Here is a 13819-nt window from a genome sequence, read left to right as displayed (position 1 = left end):
GTGGAAAGGTAGAGCATGGGCCAAAGAAAAACTTATAACATTTTGGAGCAGATAGGAGTCAAGGGTGAATCTATGAATTTAGTTTCACTCTTGCCCAGACGAGTGCCCTTCTAGTTGACTTGTGTATGCATCGGCCGTAGTAGGAAGACTATGAGGAGATTAGGATGATTATCTATGTAGGCTATACTGTAGGCTACATGTTATACCTATACTATCAAAACATGAAAGTCGCATTTAAAGGAGTCATCGTATGCACATGTTTTTCACAAGTTGACATGGTTCCTTGGGATCTTAATGAAATGTCCGTAAAATACTTTGGTCAAAATACCACAAAGATCAAGCAAAATAGCACCCTTCACAGCCCTGTTTAGTTTAAATACTAATGAGCCAGCTCACCCCAACCCCTTCCCTGCTCACCCAGGTAAGGCTTTGTGATGCCAGAGACGGGCTCTCACACTTTCATGGCAGCTTTTGAGCGCGTACCTTGGGAGTAACATGGCTGCTGGAGACACAGCAGTGAGCACTCATACCACTTTGAACCAGAGTCAGACCATGAACAAGAAGCGGGTCCTGAACAAGTTTGAACAGGACATTTCTGAGTGGCAAGTTAACTTTCTGTCATTTTGACAATTCATTCTGTATGTTTGTGCATATGCTGAGGTCATACAGTCTTGCTGGCTGTGTCTGAACCTGCATTAATCTGCATACAGGTGAGGGTAATATGAACAGTATAATTAGTCCCCACTTAATTTCTCTGCCCCCTCTCATGGCCATTCTTGGTATGGCAGTGTGATGCCCAGATGACTAGTTTGAAAGTAACATTAATTTTGATTCGAACATAAGACGTATGTTAAAATATACAATTACTGTTTGCACAATTTAAGAGCTTTTGAGCTCTCTTGTTTTATACCTCAACAGTGTGACACAGCATGAAACAAAGGCTCCTTTGGTGTGATGTAAATCATGTAACACTGGAGCAAACCACTCACGTCTGGCAGCCAGAGAAGGCAAGGCTACACTGAGAAAAGTAGACCAAGCTGACCAGTATTGATGATAAATATGTCTATATTTTGCATTTATTAACCCAAGCTAACCACAAACTTCATTATTAACAAACCACAAGTGTTGTTTTGGTTATGTTAAATAATGAATTATAATTGACATCTGAAATCATGTGAGTAACATATGAAATCACATTGCATGATATGAATCAGCATTTACCAGTACAAATATTTTAAACTTTAAAAACTTGAAAATCAACTTCATCAATGATTAATAAGTAGGCTACGGAATGTTGTAATATGTAATAGTTAAGTTTCTTCTTTTCTTTCTTTGCTGTGTCCTGCAGATAAAACCAATATAAAGAATTTTCCTGAAGCACTTTCCCATCTTCATGAATGAATATGTAGAGACATGTCTGTGTTTGATCATGAGGGCTGAATGTCTAAGGGGCTACAACAGGTTAAACACAGACACTTTTGATCCTTTGCAATCCAAAGAATACTGTCTCACAAGTTCACCTGTGGAGACCTGTTCAGCTGCCTAAATTCTACAATCTGCCATCCCTCATCCAAGACAGAAAAAAGGATATGAAACTCTAATATAAAGAATATAAAGGTCCTAACACCTAACTGTACTCATGACTTGCTGTGAGACTGACAATAGTCTGAGGTTGGCCAAACACAAAGCCTCCAAAGCTCCACATTCTTCAAGAACCCCACCCTCAGTGTACCTGTGTATGCATGTGTGTGTGAGTGAATGTGTGTATGAATGAATAGAATGTATACAGACGTGGACAAAATAGTTGGTACCCTTCATTTAAAGAAGGAAAAACCCACAATTGTCACTGAAATAACTTGAAACTGACAAGCTCCAGTTTTGTCTCATCTGTCCAAAGGACATTCTCCCAGAAGCCCTGTGGCTTGTCAATATGCATTTGGGCAAATTCCAGTTTTCGCATTTATATGATTTGCTTTCAACAGTGGTGTCCTCCTCTGTCGACTTTGGCTCAAACAGCGACTGATGGTGCGATCTGGCACTGATGTACCTAGACCTTGGAGTTCACCTCTAATCTCTTTGGAAGTTGTTCTGGGCTCTTTGGTTACCATTCGTATTATCCGTCTCTTCAATTTGTGATCAATTTTTCTTTTGCAGCCACGTCCAGGGAGGTTGGCTACAGTCCCCTGGACCTTAAACTTCTAAATAATATGTGCAACTGTAGTCACAGGAATATCAAGCTGCTTGGAGATGGTCTTATAGCCTTTACCTTTAACATGCTTGTCTATAATGTTCTTTCTAATCTCCTGAGACAACTCTGTCCTTAGCTTTCTGTGGTCCATGTTCAGTGTGGTACACACCATGATAACAAACATCACAGTGACTACTTTTCACCCTTTAAATAGGCAGACTGACTGATTACAAGTTTGAAGAAGCCTGTAATGCTAATTAGAGGACACACCTTAGTTTAACATGTCCCTATGGTCAAATTATTTTAAATCTTTTCTAGGGGTACCATCATTTTTGTCCAGGCCAGTTGAATTCGTTTATTTTTTTTAATTATTCTGTTGAACCACAATTCAAAAGCAATGTTTGTTTTTCAATAGTTAATTGTCAGTACATTTATATTTATTAATAATTTAGTCAGTTTCAAGTTATTTCAGTGACCATTGTGGCTTTTTCTTCCTTTAACGGAAGGGTACCAACAATTTTGCCCACGTCTGTAATTGTGTTTGTTGGTTCATGGGTGTTTGTGTGTGCAGAGAAGGGAGTCAGGGTGTTTGATAGAATTAATTGTGAAACTCTGACTATAATCAAGTATGTGTGTATTCATTATATGCCTTTGTGTACTGAAACATGGCTTTTTTGTTTCTGTATATGTTTGATTCTTAAGTGCTGATGTTTCTGTTTCTGTATGTGTGCACCTTCTGTGTGTGTGTGTAAGCAATGGCTGATACGAAGACAGCTACAGTGGAAATGAGCTGTTGGACAAGAATCATATACTACCATATACCATATATGCAGTGACTTCAACATGACACTAATCATTCCAGTAACTATAGAAAAATCATTTTTACATCAGATTTCATTATTTGTTTTATACACAGTGTAGAGGAATAATTAATGTGGAATAATGTGTGAATGGATTCATGAGAGTCCAGATATTCTGATATGTTTACAGTTTGGATCATTCTGAAGTTTAGAGAACAGCTGCAGTGGTGAGGGTCCAGGCTGATTCCCATCCAGCCGAAGCACTCTGAGGGCTGATGGGTTTGATCTCAGTGTTGATGCTAAAGATCTGAAGCCTTTATCGGTAATTCTGCTCTCTGACAGGCTGTAGAGAGTAAGAAGGAAATACTCTATTAGATCAGCTGAGGGACACACATGAGGAAGAAGAGACAAGCAGTTATTACCTCATGTGTTCTGTAAGATATAAAAATAAACCTCAAGCATATTTCTGAAAGGGAAGATTATAAACGTACAAAGTACAGTGTGTGAGTGTGAAACAGTTAAAGCTTTTTGTGTTTCAAAATGTGAAATGTATGTGTGTCTCTATATTGTGTGTTGCATGTGTGTGTGTTCGAGAGGGAACATGAAAATGTGTAAATGAATGTAATTCGGACGTAATTCGAACGTATTCGGACCATTACACCGACAGGGACTGTAATGACATTAAATTGAAATACATATACTTTAATATGGAGTTGGTCCCTCTTTTGCAGCTATAATAGCTTCTATTCTTCTTGGAAGGCTTTTCCACAAGATTTTGGAGTGTTTCTGTGGGAATTGGTGCCCAATCATTCTGTAGAGCATTTATGAGGTCAGGCACTGATGTTGGATGAGAAGGCCTGGATCGCAATCTCTGTTCTAGTTCATCCCATCCTCGAGTTGGTTGTGTGTTTGAGAGGAAACATGAAAATGTGAAAAGGATTGGAATATATGTATAGTGTGTGTGATAAAGATGGAAAAGGAGAGTGTGTTGTAAGTGTCTGTGTGAGTTTGAAAGTGTGTGCTTGTCTGTGTTTGTAAGTGAGTGTGTGTGATGAAGATGGAAAATGAGAGTGTCGTAGGTGCAGTCCCACCGTAGATCACAATCATAAAAAGCAGCGGCAAAATAAGAAATCTTTGATTTTTGAAGGCCTAGCAGGGAAAAGCCCTCGAGTCCGAGATCCTTTGTCTCACATCCATATTCTTACATTCTGTGTTCACACCCAACTTAATTGCTAATTGCCGCCTAACACAGGCATTCTTTGTCATGGACCCGCACTTGCATCCAGTGACCATCCCTGATCTAGTTGGTGCCTAACACAGACACGTGCGCACTACGTCATTTACGCACATACACACACCCAGGTGAGAGTGTGTGTGTGTGTGTGTGTGTGTGTGTGTGTAAAGATGGAAAGGGAGAAGTTTAATGATGATGTGAAGAGCATGACAATTTACTGTCTAATTCACTGATAGCAACTCAGTATTTGGTCTTGTGATACTCACACTAGTTTTTCCAGTTTACAGTTGGGATCCTCCAGAAGAGAAGAAAGATGCTGCACTCCTGAGTCTCCTGCTTTATTCCAACCCAGCCACAGCTCTCTCATGTGTGAGGGGTTTGATCTCAGTGCTGATGCAAGAGAACTGAAGCCATCTTCTGTAATACTGCAGTCTGTCAGACTGTAGAGAAAAAAATTGTGAAAGGGTTATGTATATATGAATGTATGTATGTATGTTTGTTTGTGAGCATATATGTGTTTGTATGTGTGTGTAAGTGTGTTTGTAAGTGTGTGTGTTTGTGTGTGTGTGTGTGTCTATGTTGAAGATAGAAAATGAGAGTGATAAGAAGTGTTTACTGCTGAATTAATAGTGACCCTTTATATGTGAAGAGCATGACAGTTCACTGTCACTGTCAAATTAACTGATAGCAACTCAGTATTTGGTCTTGTGATACTCACTCTAGTGTCTCCAGTTTACAGTTTGGATCCTCCAGAAGAGAAGAAAGATGCTTCACTCCTGACTCTCCTTCTTTATTCCCAGTCAGCCACAGCACTCTCATGTGTGAGGGGTTTGATCTCAGTGTTGATGCAAGAGCTCTGAAGCCTTCCTCTGTAATCCTGCAATCTCCCAGGCTTTAGAGAGAAAGAAAACATATTATTTCTTTCTTTTTAGACAAAAAATGTGAAAAGCAATGTTAAAAGAAAAGATATATATATGTGTGTTTTTAAGTTTGTATATATGAGTGTGTGTACTTGTTTTCATCTGTGTTTTTGTAAGTGTGTATGTTTGTTTGTATGTACAGTATGTGTGTGTGTGTCCAACTGGGTGTTTTAGTGTGTGTAAGTGTGTGTGTGTGTTTTTAAATGTGTGAGTGTGTGTTTTTAAATGTGTGAGTGTGTGTTTGTAAATGTGAGTGTGTGTTTGTAAATGTGTGAGTGTGTGTGTGTGTGTGTGTGTGTGTGTGTGTGTGTTGAAGATAGAAAAATGAGAGTGGTAACAAGTGTTTACTGCTGAATTAATAGTGACCTTTTATATGTGAAGAGCATGCCAGTTTACTGTCACTGTCTAAATCAATGATAGCAACTCAGTATTTGGTCTTGTGATACTCACTCTAGTTTCTCCAGTTTACAGTTGGGATCCTCCAGAAGTGAAGAAAGATGCTTCATTCCTGAGTCTCCTGCTTTATTCTCTCTCAGCCACAGCTCTCTCATATGTGAGGGGTTTGATCTCAGTGCTGATGCAAGAAAACTGAAGCCCTTTTCTGTAATACTGCAGTTTGACAGGCTGTAGAGAAAAAAAGGAAACTTCTTTTTAGACAAAAACTATGTATATGTATATATTGTATGTGTGTTTTTAAGTTTGTATATATGAGTGTATTTGTTTTCATCTGTGTGTTTGTAAGTGTGTATGTTTGTTTGTATGTATGGTTAAATGTGTGTCTGTGTGATTTAGTGTGTGTAAGTGTGTGTGTCTGTAAGTGTGTGTTTGTAATTGTGTGTGTGTTTGTGTGTGTGTGTGTGTTTATAAGAGTGTGTGTGTGTTTAAATGTGTGTGTTTGCAAGTTAGTGTGTGTGTGTGTGTGTGTTTGTAAGTGTGTGTCAAGTGTGTGTAAGTCTATTTGTGTGTTTGTGTGTGTAAATGTTTGTGTGTTTGTTAGTGTGTGTGGGTGTGTAAATGTTTATGTGTGTGTGTGTGTGTGTGTGTCTTTGTGTTTGTAAGTGAGTGTGTGTGTGTTTGTGTTGAAGATGGAAAATGAGAGTGATGAGAAGTGTTTACTGCCAAATTAATAAAATGTGTGAGTGTGTGTTTGTAAATGTGTGAGTGTGTGTTTGTAAATGTGAGTGTGTGTTTGTAAATGTGTGAGTGTGTTTGTGTGTGTGTGTGTGTGTGTGTGTGTGTGTGTTAAAGATAGAAAAATGAGAGTGGTAACAAGTGTTTACTGCTGAATTATTAGTGTCCCTTTATATATGAAGAGCATTACAGTTTACTATTACTGTCAAATGCAATGATAGCAACTCAGTATTTGGTCTTGTGATCCTCACTCTAGTTTCTCCAGTTTACAGATGGGATCCTCCAGAAGAGAAGAAAGATGCTTAACTCCTGAGTTTCCTGCTTTATTCCCTCTCAGCCACAGCTCTCTCATGTGTGAGGGGTTTGACCTCAGTGCTGATGTAAGATAACTGAAGCCCTCTTCTGTAATACTGCAGTTAGACAGGCTGTAGAGAAAAAAGGAAAATTATATGTAAAAATGAGTGTGTGAATTTGTGTTTACATCTGTGTGTTTGTAACTGTGTATGTTTGTTTGTTTGTATGTATGTATGTGTGTGTGTATGTGTCTAAGTGGGTGTTCTATTGTGTGTTTGTGTAAGTGTATGTTTATGTGTGTGTGTGTGAATGTTCAAGTGTTTGTAAGAGTGTGTTTGTGTGTATGTGTGCGTAAGTGTGTGTATGTGTGTGTGTTTGCAAGTGGGTGTGTGTGGGGGTTTGTGTGTGTATTTGTGTAAGTGTGTGTTTGTAAGTGTGTGGGCATGTTTGTAAGTCTGTGGAACATTGCTGTCAATCAACAACTCCAGATTGGCTTTGATTGTAAGAATGTTCACCTCCCTAATGTAAGGAAATCTAGACAGATCATCATTGGTGGGAATGCTACTTGTGTCTACTGGCATGCTTTCCTGAGTGTATACATCTGGTAATGCAATAAAGTTGTTCTCATCTACAGCAGAGATCTCTAACCCTGTGATGACGTCTGAGCTCACAGGCTTCTTCTCGGACATAGTTCGGAGCAATATATTGGCCAACTGTCACTTAGGAAAAACTCTGGATTCATTGCACATAGAAATCCCCTAGAAGTCGTTCAAAAGACTTAAGTAGACTTCCAAAGAGAATAACAAAGGATAGGAAACAGAACAAGCTACAGCCCAATTATGCCAGTTTACATTTGGGATCCTCCAAAAGAGAAGAATGCAGCTTAATTAAAGAGAATGTGACAGCATCCACTAACCTCAGTTTCTGCAGTCTGCAGTGGGAATCCTCCAGTAAAGCACACAGCTGAGTCACTCTCAAGGCTTCGGGTATGAGCTTACTTAGATCCAGCTCAGTCATGAGTAAGGGGTTTGAACCCACAGCTGAAGCCACAGCAGCACTGGCTTCCTCAGCAGCACTACTTTTCAGGAACCTGAACAAATAGAGAGAATACACATAATCTGTTGTCTGACACAAAAAAATTATCACTGGCGCTTAAATAAAAAAACACACAAAAACGTGTGTCAAGGCAGTCTTTTACAAAAATGTTTTAAAAAAAGGAAAACTAAGCAGTGACATATGTGTTTTTCTCATGGGAAATGAAGCATTGCTTACCCACTTGTAAAGTCTGTAGACTAAATTCTAATAAGTCTGGTTGGCCTGAGCCTAGCTCATCCTGTAACTTTCAATATAATGTTCATCTATGGTCATTAGTGATGCCCCTGAGTCAACAGATTGATAAAATATGAGGTGTTGCTATTACATAATGAGACTAATGCTTTAACTAAATTGCAATGAAGAAGATTTAGTATACTCATAGAACTCGTATATACTCGTTATAACACAAATCTCATTATTTAATAACCGCACCACGTACAGTATGTCCATGTGAGGACTTTGAAACTATTTGAAAAAACGCAAGACAGCTGTGTAATATTCTTGGTCTTGATATACATTTACCTGAGATTTTTCAGTTTACACTGCGGGTTCTCCTTTAGGTCTAAAAGCAGTTTGACTCCTGATTCCCCTGGATCATTTCCTCTGAGATCCAGCTCTCTGAGATGATTGGGATTTAACCTCAGGGCTGAAGCCAGACTAGCATAGCCATCCTCTGTGATACTGCAGTCTGAGAGTCTAAAGTGATAATATAGTCATAATTTAGTCAAGGCAAACACAACAAGACATTTACAGTGCATTTAAAGTGAGATAATTTTCGCAGCCAAATTCAGGGCATCAATTCAACTGAGTCAAAACAAAGGAAAACCCAACAAGACATATCAGTGTATTTAAAGTAAGATCATTTCTGTAGCCAAATTGAAGAGATCAGCAGTTTACAACGTGAGGTATATTGGTTAACAGAGCATTTGAAAGGTTGAAAATAATGTTGTATTACTGCCCAAAATGCGGATCACAGTTCTAAATGCATGGTGCTATGGTCAAGGTTCCATTATTAATTAACTGAATAAAATGATTTTGAAACATATACTCGTATAGTTATAAACACGACTGAGTAATCCAGATCTTTCATGAAACAGTTTGTGATCTTGTGGTTTTCTGATGCTCTAAACATTTTATGTTCATCTGAGCGTTTGTCCCAACATATACTTAATATAAGTTTCGTATGACCTTGTGCAGTTCTTTCAGTGAGCTGTTAGCATGTAAAGGAAGAAGTCTATATATGTCTGAAACTTGACATGATATGAAAAAGTGTGTAAGAAATACTGTTTGTCTGTCTGCAATAATGGAGATACTTTTCACTAAAGTAATTTTTTATCAAAACGTTATATTCTTGTATATATGAATGTTTGTGTGTTAGTGGGTGTGGGTGTGTATTTGTGTTTGTATCTGTGTGTTTGTGAGTGTGTTTGTAAATGTATTTGTTTGTATGTGTGTGTGATGAAGATGGAACAGGAGAGCGATAAGAAGTGTTTACTGCTGAATTAATAGTGACCCTTTACATGTGAAGGGCATGACAATTCACTGTCACTGTCCAATTCACTGATACCAACTTCCGTAGGGAATAACAAAGGACAGAACACAGGACAAGCTAATGCCAAATTAGGCCAGTTTACATTTGGGATCCTCCAAAAGAGAAGAATGCAGTTAATGTATGTTAATCGAAGAGAACGTAACAGCATCCACTAACCTCAGTTTCTGCAGTCTGCAGTGGGAATCCTCCAGTAAAGCACACAGCTGAGTCACTCCCAAGGCTTGTGGGATGAGCCTACTCAGATCCAGCTCAGTCATGAGTAAGGGGTTTGAACCCACAGCTGAAGCCACAGCAGCACAGGCTTCCTCAGCAGCACTCCCTTTCAGGAACCTGCACAAATAGAGAGACAATAAACATATCTGTTGTCTGACACAAAAAGGTCATCACTGGTACTTGAATACAAAATAAAAAAGACACAAAATCAATACAACTTCTGCAGCTTTTTACAGAAACTCAAAAAATCAAACTGAGCAGTCACATATGTGCATTGGAAAGGAAGCACTGCTACCAACTTGTACAGTCTATTGGTTTAATAAGTCTGCTTTGCCTGGTGCAGCAGCCTTAAATCTTACAGGCTCAGTTTTCACAGCAACAGCTGAGCTCATCCTGCCATTTTCAATATAATTGTAACCCCTTTTTCTAATGGATGTCAGACTCAAGTCTTTTTAGTTCCCTGACTACTTAGATATTTCTACTGACTCTGAGTTTACAGATCCAGACCATGAGGCAGGAGTGTTTGCTACAGTTATCATTACTAGATCACCATCTTGTAGGAACCTGCAGCAGCCAACTTAGTTCATACTGAACTATTCAGATAGGAAACATATGAGCCTATTGAGTTCCTCATACTTATAAAACCCCTTTTCCCCTAGTGCTGTAAAATACACAGGAGTCACACTCACATCCAACATAACAGAATCCTATTGTTGGTGAGTGGCCTGGACTTCCTGTCTACCAATACATCTAGGATTTTTAATAATAGAATTATATATGGTAAGTATCCTATAAATTGACTAAGTAATAAATAAACTAATAAGTACAATGGGCAAAAATCAAACTAAATAGCCCGGTGCCTCCACTAAGGAAATGCTATATCAGTGTACCTGGCAGGAAATATGCAAATCCTCAGATATAATTACAATGGGAGCAGTAATGGAAAAGAGTAGCTCCTATTACCAGAGCTTTTTTAACAGATAGGTGACATTTATTTTTACCTTTACTGTACAAATTAAATAAATAAATTGGGTGTGTGCAAAATGTATATAAATGACATGTAATTACATTTTCTAAATATGTCAATCAGCAGAATGAAATTAGAAGTTCCCCCTAAATTGTTGTCACCTTAGCACACATTTGTATGATAAACCTAAACTTATTACAAATAATTCTTACAAGCCAATGCTCTCCACTAGCACACCAAGAAAACCCAATAAACGCAAAATGGCGTCATAATCTTTGCTAAGGGAAGGTAAAAAAAGTACATTAGCTTAGAGGATTAAAGCTAAACTTAACATAGCATACATGTATATCACATTTAACACACGAGTCAAAACAACAGTTCGGCACATCTCTGTTCATGTAAGCAAGCTTGCAAGACTAAGTTGGTGCACATGAGGAAATCCAGAGTTTGTTGAACTCCCATTGTTGAATAAAATTCAATAAAAATGAAATGAAAGTTCACTCTCGCTGTCACAGTTGTACTCACGGGGGGTGTGAACAGTTTTCTGTCACCAATAAACCCGGTAGCAGCTACTCACGAATTCAGTAGTCCGTGACGCTTGAAGGACAGGATGAAATTCATGGAGTCTAACTTATTAGCTTCAGCTCACAGCTCTGTGACGTTGAACCCAGCCCAAACTTCCTCTGAGCTTCACTTCATCAGGCATCGTGGACAAGTTACACAGCTAAACTAACGCCTGCTATGAAAATCAGCTGAGTCCCCAGGTCTTGTTGTTGCTAGTGTCTATTTTGTATATATAACTTTGCTAAACCTCTCCTTAACAGACAGGAGACTACCCATCCTTGCCACCTACAAATCCAACTTGCCCGAATAAAAAAAACGACTTCTCCTCACACAGGATTGGGTACAACCTAATTTCAAGCACACACAACACACAGTTTGAACTCCAACCACATAGCATTATCAATAAAATAAAAGCATTAACAAAATAAATTGTTTTCTTAAAGGGCCTTAGATATTGTTCATCTATGGTCTTTAGTGATGCCCCCAAGTCAACAGCTTGATAAAGTATGAGGTGTGGCTAATAAATAACGAGACTAATGCTTTAAGTCAATTGCGATGAAGAAGACTCATTATACTCATAGAACACGTATATACTCGTAATAACAGTCTCATTATTTAATAGCCACACCTTGTTTGTCCAAGTGAAGGATTTGAAACACTTTGAAAATCAGCAATACACTTGTGTAATACTCTTGGTCTTGATATACATTTACCTGAGCTTGTTCAGTTTACACTGCAAGTTCTCCTTTAGGTCTAAAAGCAGTTTGACTCCTGATTCCCCTGGATCATTTCCTCTGAGATCCAGCTCTCTGAGATGATTGGGATTTAACCTCAAGGCTGAAGCCAGACTAGCATAGCCATCCTCTGTGATACTGCAGTCTGATAGTCTAAAGTAATAATAGAGTCATAATTTAGTCAAGGCAAACAGAAGACATGTGCATTTTAAGTGAGAACATTTTTGGAGCCAAATTCCAGGCATAAATTCCACTGAGGCAAGGCAAAGGAAAACACAACAAGACATATCAATGTATTAAAAGTGAGACCATTTTTGTAGCCAAATTGAAGGGATCAGCTGTTTACTACGTGAGGTATATTGGATAACAGAGCATTTGAAAGGTTGAAAATAATGAACACTGAGGTGGTATTACTGCCCAAAATGCAGATCACAGTTCTAAAAGAATGCTGCTATGGTCAAGTTTCCATTATAAATTAACTGAATAAAATTATTTTAAAACAAATAGTTATAAACACGACTGAGTCCTCCAGATTTTCCATGAAACAGTTTGTGATCTTGTGGTTTTCTGATGCTCTAAACATTTTATGTTCATCTGAGTGTTTGTCTCAAAATATACTTAATATAAGTTTCGTATGAACTTGTGCAGTTCCTTCAGTGAGCTGTTAACATGGAAAGGAAATATCTTTGAGTCTATATATGTCTGAAACTTTACATGATATGAAAATGTATGTAAGAAATACTGTCTGTAATAATGGAGATTCTTTTCACTAAAGTATATTTTACCAAAATATTATATTCTTGTATATATGCATGTGTGTTGGTGTGTGTGCTTGTAAGTGTATTTGTTTGTATGTGTGTGTGTGTGTGTGTGTGTGTGTGTGTGTGTGTGTGTGTGTGTGATAAAGATGGACGTTTACTGCTGAATTAATAGTGACCCTTTTCATGTGAAAAGCATGACAATTCATTGTCTCTATCAAATTCATTGATAGCAACTCAGGGCCTCATTTACTAACATTGCGACCGCAGCGCAATCTGCGCCTTTGCCAATCCGCATATAGCGCATGGTATTTTGCATCGTATTTATCAAACAAGAACCTCATCTGAATGTGTCGACGCCTTACCAGCGTAATCAGCGCCTAACCCCGCCCATTAGTATTATTTAGCGCGTAACTAAAATAGGGGAGAAAGAGCCTGCGTGTTCCTTCCACCATGGATGATGAGTTAAAATTAGAATTCGAGCTTTTGGTTCACGAGGATACAGCAAACTAACCCAGGTAAATATAGAAACTCATAAATATTTCTCCATTTAGCCCTTCCTAAAAGTTGTGATCACTTTGAATTCATTTTATTGGTGAGCTGATTTTGGGAAATTAAACTTTTCAGCGAACATTGAGTTTCTGGGTTACTATGGTTACCCCTCAGGGTGCCTGTGCAGCTTCATATTAACGAGTTTATGTTCACGAGTTCATATTCACACATTAACATGAGTTAATCACACACAGGCAACTGCAAACTGTTAAGATGGTTCCCTAAGCTAGAGATAGCTAGGATAGTTAATATCCAGGTTAGATGCTCCATAGCATCCCGTTAAATAGTCTTGTAGGAATACACGTCACCCCTTACTTTAAAACGGCGTATTCCAACACTGAAAACCATGCTTTTCAAAAACGCTGCCCTAGGCAGATACATTTGAAAACTGTAGTTGTAGGTTGCCATGGCACTGGGGGTAGCTTGCGCTTGAGAGGCTATAACGTCAAAATAAAAATGGAAGGTGAAATGAATATGCTGCTCTGTCTCTACAATTTAGGGTAGACTGAGTACAGTTAGTGTACTTCGAGTACAAGTACTTTTCCTGAATAGATTCGCGTTACTCCTACGCAGAAGGTGTGCACTGTACTCGGTGTGCTTGAACTATGAGTGAAAATACCGTTTAGCTTTAAACCATACAATGCGCGGCGATTCTGGGTAAGACGTGGCCGAACTTTTCCCGAACAGCTAGCTGGTGGGACAGTTTGTAATTCTATTTGTTTGTATGCCTATTAAATGATATATCAAATATAAACATTTAAAAAAAAAATAACATTTCTGATGTTCGTATTTTTCAAATTTCTCGCAGGCACATAGT

Source organism: Clupea harengus, chromosome 18 (assembly GCF_900700415.2).
Source record: "Clupea harengus chromosome 18, Ch_v2.0.2, whole genome shotgun sequence".
Lineage (NCBI taxonomy): Eukaryota > Metazoa > Chordata > Actinopteri > Clupeiformes > Clupeidae > Clupea > Clupea harengus.
This window is presented reverse-complemented; position numbering follows the sequence as displayed.